Source organism: Triticum dicoccoides, chromosome 7B, assembly GCF_002162155.2.
Source record: "Triticum dicoccoides isolate Atlit2015 ecotype Zavitan chromosome 7B, WEW_v2.0, whole genome shotgun sequence".
Taxonomy (NCBI): domain Eukaryota; kingdom Viridiplantae; phylum Streptophyta; class Magnoliopsida; order Poales; family Poaceae; genus Triticum; species Triticum dicoccoides.
This window is the reverse complement of record NC_041393.1, coordinates 703,715,355-703,722,710: the sequence shown is the minus strand read 5'-3', so window position 1 is coordinate 703,722,710 and position 7,356 is coordinate 703,715,355.

Below are 7,356 nucleotides of genomic sequence, written 5' to 3'. Positions count from 1 at the left end.
AAGTCCGGTCATGGGAAAAAACCACTTCAAAAGAATAATTCGGGCCCATCCGGCCTGGATTGCATAATTGACCGCCCATGCCAAATTCATGGTACCCCATGAACGACAGCCAATCATACCAACAGAGAATGCTGGGTCTTCAAACAAGCCGGCAGGTCAGGCGCCGAAAACAAGGGGAAGGAGTCTCAAAGCGATGAAGACGAAGAGGAGCACAGATCACCGAACAAAAGAGGGCAAAAGCAATTTCCCCCGCAAATCAAAATGGTGAACATGATAAACGCCATCCACATCTCCAAACGGGAACGGACGTATATTCTTTGGGATGTCGACTCAACGAAGCAAGTCTCCCCATAATACAAACTATGGCTGATCACTTACAATCATACAGATTGTCCGACCAATACCAACCAGGGCAATTCAGATGCACTTATCCTCGACCCAATAATTTCCGGGTTCCACCTCACACGAGTCCTTATGGACGGAGGTAGCAGTCTAAACCTGCTGTACCAGGACATAGTGCGCTAGATGGGCATCGATCATTCAATAATCAAACCCACCAAAAAATCGTTTAAAGGTGTTAGACCAGGTGCGGCGAGTAGTTGTATAGGCTCCATCACTCTAGAGGTAGTCTTCGGATCACCAAACAATTATTGTACCGAAGAGTTATTCTTCGGCATCGTCCCTTTCCGCAGTCATTATCATGCACTACTAGGGCGAACCGCGTTCACCCGATTCAACGCGGTACCACACTATGCCTACGGCAAACTTATGATGCCCGGCCCACGTGGCGTCATCACAGTTAAAGGCAAAGCCGAACTCCACCTCGGCACCGAATAGTATACCAGCGCTTTAACGGCAGAAGTAGCGAGGGGCACTTGCCAATCGAACCTTGAGTCGACGGCCAAGCTCCCGGACACCGATAAAGGAGTCGGAATTACTGCATGGCATGATAGCTCGGCTCGACCAGAGCTCAATTAAATACCCCGGCAAAAGCTGGGAAGGGCCACATTACGCGGCTCAACTGCTCCGTGGCACACAAATATTTCTCGTATTTCCTTCGTAGGTTTGCTTTTGCGTAGGAGAGGACTAGCGACCGGGGATCAGCTCGGACGCGCACGGGAATCCCTAGATATTCCCCTCGAAGACAATCCGGATACACTCCGAATCCGCACACAGCTTCTTCCCACCTCGTCTCAACAGGTTCGGTCGTCATACTTCTTTTTATAAACTCACTTGTACTCATACACATAGACGTATTACTCGAATACAACATGTAGAATTATATGACGCTTCTCTGCTATCACTTCTTATTGGCACCTTTCGTCATAATGGCATTCGTACGTTGTGTCATGCCTTAATACGCCAGGGGCTTCATTGTACCCATAACATGGCACCAATGTACGACCACCTTCTCGGTCGTTCGGCACCCCGAACTTATAGCATTATATGCATCAGCTCCGAATCATGTTTTGGGTCAATAGTTGGGTTTGCCCGGCTCCCATGTTTTGGTACCTTACGTTCCGCTATATCGGCTAAGGTAGCGCTGGGAGAAGTACTGCGATTGTTTCCCGGTTCTTCCGGACGAGCACCTCAGTAGAGAAAGCCGAAAACTGACTATCATGATACGGCGAGAGCTGGTCAGCTGTTCGATAGGTTGTAAAATCTTTAAAGATTTATTACGCATAATGCCATAACCAATGCAGCGTGCGATGGATCGGTTTCTCTCCCGATCAGGTGCTTATAGAGCCCCTCGTGCGGTTTTCCGAACACCAGGGGCTGCACCTACCATACTTTTGACAAACTCCTATGGCTAAGTGAGGGTGATAAAGCCCTATAGTCTAATTGCCTGGTTCGTTGTGCTGAACACCTCCTTCAAGGACCCAAAAATGGGATAAAGAGTGATCAGGTTTATCCCGAACACCCCCGTACTTCCTACGTGGGGGCAGAAGCCGGTGACTGGCCAACTCTCAGGATAAATATATTTCAAACGGCCACACATGATGAAAAACTTTCACATAAACAAGCAATAGATAATAGAAATGAGCCTGTTTAGCATTACAAAGGACAGCATGACCATACTCATGGAAATATAATGTCTTTGGTGCATTTCTCCGCCACAAGGCGGGCTCCTTTCAGGACACTATCATAATATAATTCGGGCTTGCGGTGCTCCTTCCCCTCCGGCGGTCCCTCGGTCATCAGCTTTTTCACATCTAGCTTTCCCCAGTGCACTTTTGCGCGGGCGAAGGCCATCCGCGCACCCTCCATACAGACCGACCGCTTGATGACTTTGAGTCGAGGGCAGGAACTCACCAGCCGCTTCACAAGCCCGAAATAACTGCTTGGAATTGGCTCGGCAGGGCATAGTTGGACAATCAAATCATTCATGGCTAGTTCGGCCGCCTTGTGCAGCTCGATCAGCTGCTTCAGCTGATCGGTAAATGGCACCGGATAATTTGACGCCAAATACTATGACCAGAAGAGCTTCTCCGCAGTCTTCTTTTCCTCGGCTCGGTAGAATTGGGCGGCATCAGATATGCTGTGTGGCAGCTCCGCAAACACCCCTGGAGAAATCAGAATACAATTTATCCACTTGATTTTCTCCTTTCAAAAATAAAGACCGCTTTGTATAAGAAAAAGCCTTACCAGCCGCAATTTTCCTCGCCTCCTGAATTTCTTTCAGAGCACCTCGGGCTTCTTCCCGAGCATCATTTGCGGCTCGGAGAGCTTGGGCGAGTTCGGATTCTTTCCCTGATAACCTCTGCTCCAAAGTCTCGCTTTTCTTCACGGCATCCTGAAGCTCTCGTTCAGCTTCAATGACTCTGGCCTCATGCTTTTCGCGAAGAGCCTGCTCCGCGGCCTTCTTCTTCTCGGCTTCGGCCACAGCCTTCTTAAGAGCCCCAACTTTCGCCATCGCCCCTAGAGCATACAATAAAAATATTTTAATTAAGCACCCTTATTCATTTGTGCTGAAGGAAACAAAGGTTTTTGCATACCTTGGTTATCCTCCAACTGCTTGTTTACTTGGCCAAGTTCTTCTTCGGCCCGCTCCAGACTCTGCCTCGGTCCGGATACTTCAGCAATATGAGAGGCGGCAGTCGTCGCAGACGCCTACTTATAAAACAAAAGAGAGATGTAGATGCCATCAGAAGAGTCTCCTGCGAACATAAATATGATCCTCTGTCTGGTTCTCTCTTTCACTGGACTGTGTATCAGGGGCTACTATCTACACTATGACACTCTTCAAAACCTCACACAACATACCTCAAAGCCTTTTATAAGGATGATGCAGGATTCATTCAATCCACTCTCAGCGGACTAAATCTTCTCAATCACCGCACCCATAAGGGTGCGGTGTTCATCGACGATGGAAGCACTTTAGCGTTGTCGATAAACTGTCCCGCACCTTTGGATGGACAAAGGTTGTTGGTGGAGCAGGCATGCCCCCTCCAGCCGAGGGGGCTGCCTGCCCGATTCTGGAGCCTTAAAGGTCTCCGGGACTTTCTCCGGCGGTGGGTCGAATTCGAGATCGCCCCCACCATCGATGCTCATGGGGCCTTCGTCCCCACATATCCGGCCCCTGAAGTTTGGCCTCTTGGCACTGCTTTGGTCTTCCCCCTCCCTGGACTGGGTACTTCTGGGACAACACCTCGGTGTCATTCCTATGTTTAGGGGAAGGGGCCTTCGGGGGTGTCTCGCTCTCTATGGCATCCGAGCTCAGCGAATCCTCTGACGAGGATTGTTCGGTGCGGGACCTCGCCGGACTACAAAAAGTATGCCTCTGATTAAAATATTATGCCATAATGGGCCTGGACGCATAGGCGTGTTCGGGCTTTGTATACTCACGAGTTCACCAGGGGCTGGTGTGACACCCCAAAAATTTGGCCTTGTTTTAATGAATTAAAAAATTTGCCAGGAATTAAAACTTTGGATTTTCTGAGCTCCATTTTGATTTTTAAATCATTTCCTTCCCTGTTATGATGAGTTTTTCCCAAAGAGAAAACTTTTCAAATATGTTATTGGACTTGTTTAACCTCTCAAGAAAAACTTTCCTTTTATCAGTATAACTAGTTAACTAATTTAATTGCTTGATCTTTACTTTCTTGGAAATGGTTTTTCAAGGTTAAATGGCCATATTTGAACTACAACCATTTGATAGATTCACTTAAAATTCCCACAAAAATTTGGAGATGTCATGTGATGTTTTTAAATCACTTTTATGCAAAAATATATCTCATTCATGAAATATTTTGAGCCCTACACTCAATTTTTCTTCTCTGGTCGAGAGTGCATTTTGCACTACAACCCATTTAAATATTTCTTTCTGGCCTCCACCAAAATTATGGGATATTGTTAGTAGCATATGATTCAACTTTATGCAAAAACCTAGTGCTGTTCTTTGAAAATTTTGAGTGAATCAACCTCATCTCCATTCTGGTCCAACATGAGGGTTTGTACAACAACCATATTTTTGCTTGCTCTTTAACCCTTGATTATTTCTCCTACTTGTAGCCCTCCATGTTAAACCCTTAAGTCCAGGAGCATTCACCTTTTGGATCATTTTTGGTTCATGAAATAATGTCATTTATTTCCTGTCCAGAAAAGTAGTTTTGCAAAACTTGCACTAGCAAGTTTCCCCTTTTGTCCAAATAACCTCACCACTCTCTCTTGCATCTAAGGAGACACTGATCTGGAGTTTTTGACCACTCCAAGACTTGCCTAAGTGCCTGTGGCATTTTGTCAAACACCTGGAGTGCATGGTCAGATTTGACATGGATTTTAGTTAGCAGTGTGAACCTGATCCTCTGACCCCTTAAGCTTGTCCATTGATCTCCTTGCAAGCCATAGCCTAGACCTGCTAACTCCTAGCTCCAACCAAGCGCTCTGGAGTGCCATGGCATTTCGCCGAGCACCTTCTGTGCGTGCACTGGACGCGCCCAGAGCGCGCCAATTGCAGCCGCGCGCCCGAGCCGACACGCTAGCCCCCTGGCTTTGGCTCACACGGCAGCACCTCGCCACGCACTCCCCGCCTCGCAGCATCGCGCCAAACCACCCTGGCACGCTACAGCGCCGCCGCCAGGGCATTCTTGGCAGCACTCCGGCGTCCGCAGTGGCTCCAGCCACGGGCAGCGCCGCCCAAATCCCTCCCGCTCGCCACCTGGCCCCTGGAGCAGCGCGAGCTCATCCACAGCCATGTCCGCTAGCGCTCGTCGCCGCCACGATGCCCTGCTGCTACAGAACATCGGTTCGCCGGAAGCTTATCCACGGCCGCCGCGGAACCGCCTTGCCTCGCTTATAAATGGACGCCCTGGGTCATTCCCGCACACTGGCAACCTCAGGCCACCCCAATGACGCTTCCCCAGCTCGCCAATCGACCCAGGAGAGCTTTCTTCCTCATCTCCGGCAACTCCTGCCGCCGCCAGCGCCCCGGCCAATCTGGCACCTCCAGTACCTCCCCCTCTCCGTTCTCTTCGCCAGGAACCTCCTCATCCTCCCGTGAACCCGTCCTCCTACTCAATTTTGATCGGGAACCACCGTAGCCCCAAATCTATCTTGCCGCCGAAGCTTCCCTCCGCCTTGGAGCTCGCCGCCGGCGATATCCTCCACCTCCGAAGACCCTACAACTACCGGAGTAACCACCTCGGCCCCCTGAATCCACTGGTGGCCTCAGCTTTCCGTACGGAGCCACCGTTCGCCGGCGATGATCGCCGGAGCCCCGCTCCACTCGGGCAGAGAAGGGAGACGACGCGGGCGACTGGTCAAACCTGACCAGCGGGCCAGGCGGGCCCACCGTCAGAGACCCAGCGCCGGTCCACGTGGTCAAGTGGAGGCGTAACGCCTCAAGTACGCCTCCTCTGCACCGAGAGCGTAATCTCGTTTGAAACGTTTTCTTTTTCTAATTTTTTTAAAAAACAGATTTTGACCAGAACTTTGACTGGCTATAACTTTTTATATACAACTCCAAATGAAATGATTCTTTTTCCCACCTCTCTCAAATTTCACCTAGTTTATTTTAAGATTTATTTGAAAAAATTTCAGAACAACTTTTGGTGCTGTTTTTATTTTGTGTGTTAATTCTTTTATATTGCTAAAATAGGATTTTTTAAGAGAGGAGAAATATTTCAAGTTTTGGAGTGCACCCTGCCTTTCCACACATTGAAGGCAAGCATTCTGAACCTCGGCATAATATTTTTGTGTGTTCGATGACACGTTCATAACATCACCTCACTTTGGAGAAACTTGTTATTTCATGTGATATGATCATATGCATGAGTGCATATTAGTGATTTCCATGCCATTGGAAATGGACACACTTATGATGATAATCACCCTCATGTGCCTTGCATGCATACCGGCAGGAACCCGGGAAAACCTCTGCCTTGGGTAGGCATGAGTTTGTCGCCGGTCTCCGTCGGGACGGTTATGTCTGGTATGGCATGGCAAGGTGATATGAGCGGTGACTCTGTTGGTTGAAGTATATTCGTCATGCTAATCATGAAGGGAATACTTAAACCTCCTGAGTCGACCGTAGATCGAGTCTTGTGCCAGTAACCCCCATACTTGTTTCGTACTACCACTCCTCTCTACAGCAAGTAGAGTACGGTTCAGTAAGTTGCCAACCTCTTTCTAGCACACACCGTACAGAGAGGCCATGGTGGAAGATACCGGTTGTAGCTGGTAGGCAGGCCACCTGGTCCGGGGGCATGGGTGTTTCCGGTTGGGACCGAGAGGGGAGGCCACCCCTTAGAGCGCGCGATATAAATTTGATCCCATGCTACGCGAGGTTGTAGCCTCCCCACTTAGAGTTTGCTTAACAGGTGTCATGGGTGATTCCAGACACGTGTGAGATAAGCTGGTGTGTGCAAGTTAGGTGTGTTTTCAACAAAAAGACCGTAGACGGAATTACTTCGATGGACTAAAGGAATCCGTTACTCGTGGGTAAAGAGTACACCCTCTGCAAAGAATAAACCTATTCGAATAGCCGTGTCCATGGTTAAGGATTACAGTCTAGGATGGGTCAGGTGTCGGTCTTCGGAGGTGAAATTGTTAACCAGAACTGGAACTACTACCTGTGACTTGTGATAATTATGATTATTATTATTGTTTACTAACCCTTTATGTGGTGTCGCTCAGACGCCCGACTGTGGCATTTCTTTTAAAGCCCTTTATGTGGTGTCGCTCAGACGCCCGACTATGGCATTTCTTTTAAAGCCCTTTATGTGGTGTCGCTAAGACGCCCGACTGTGGCATTTCTTTTAAAGCCCTTTATGTGGTGTCGCTCAGACGCCCGACTGTGGCATTTCTTTTAAAGCCCTTTATGTGGTGTCGCTCAGACGCCCGACTATGGCATTTCTT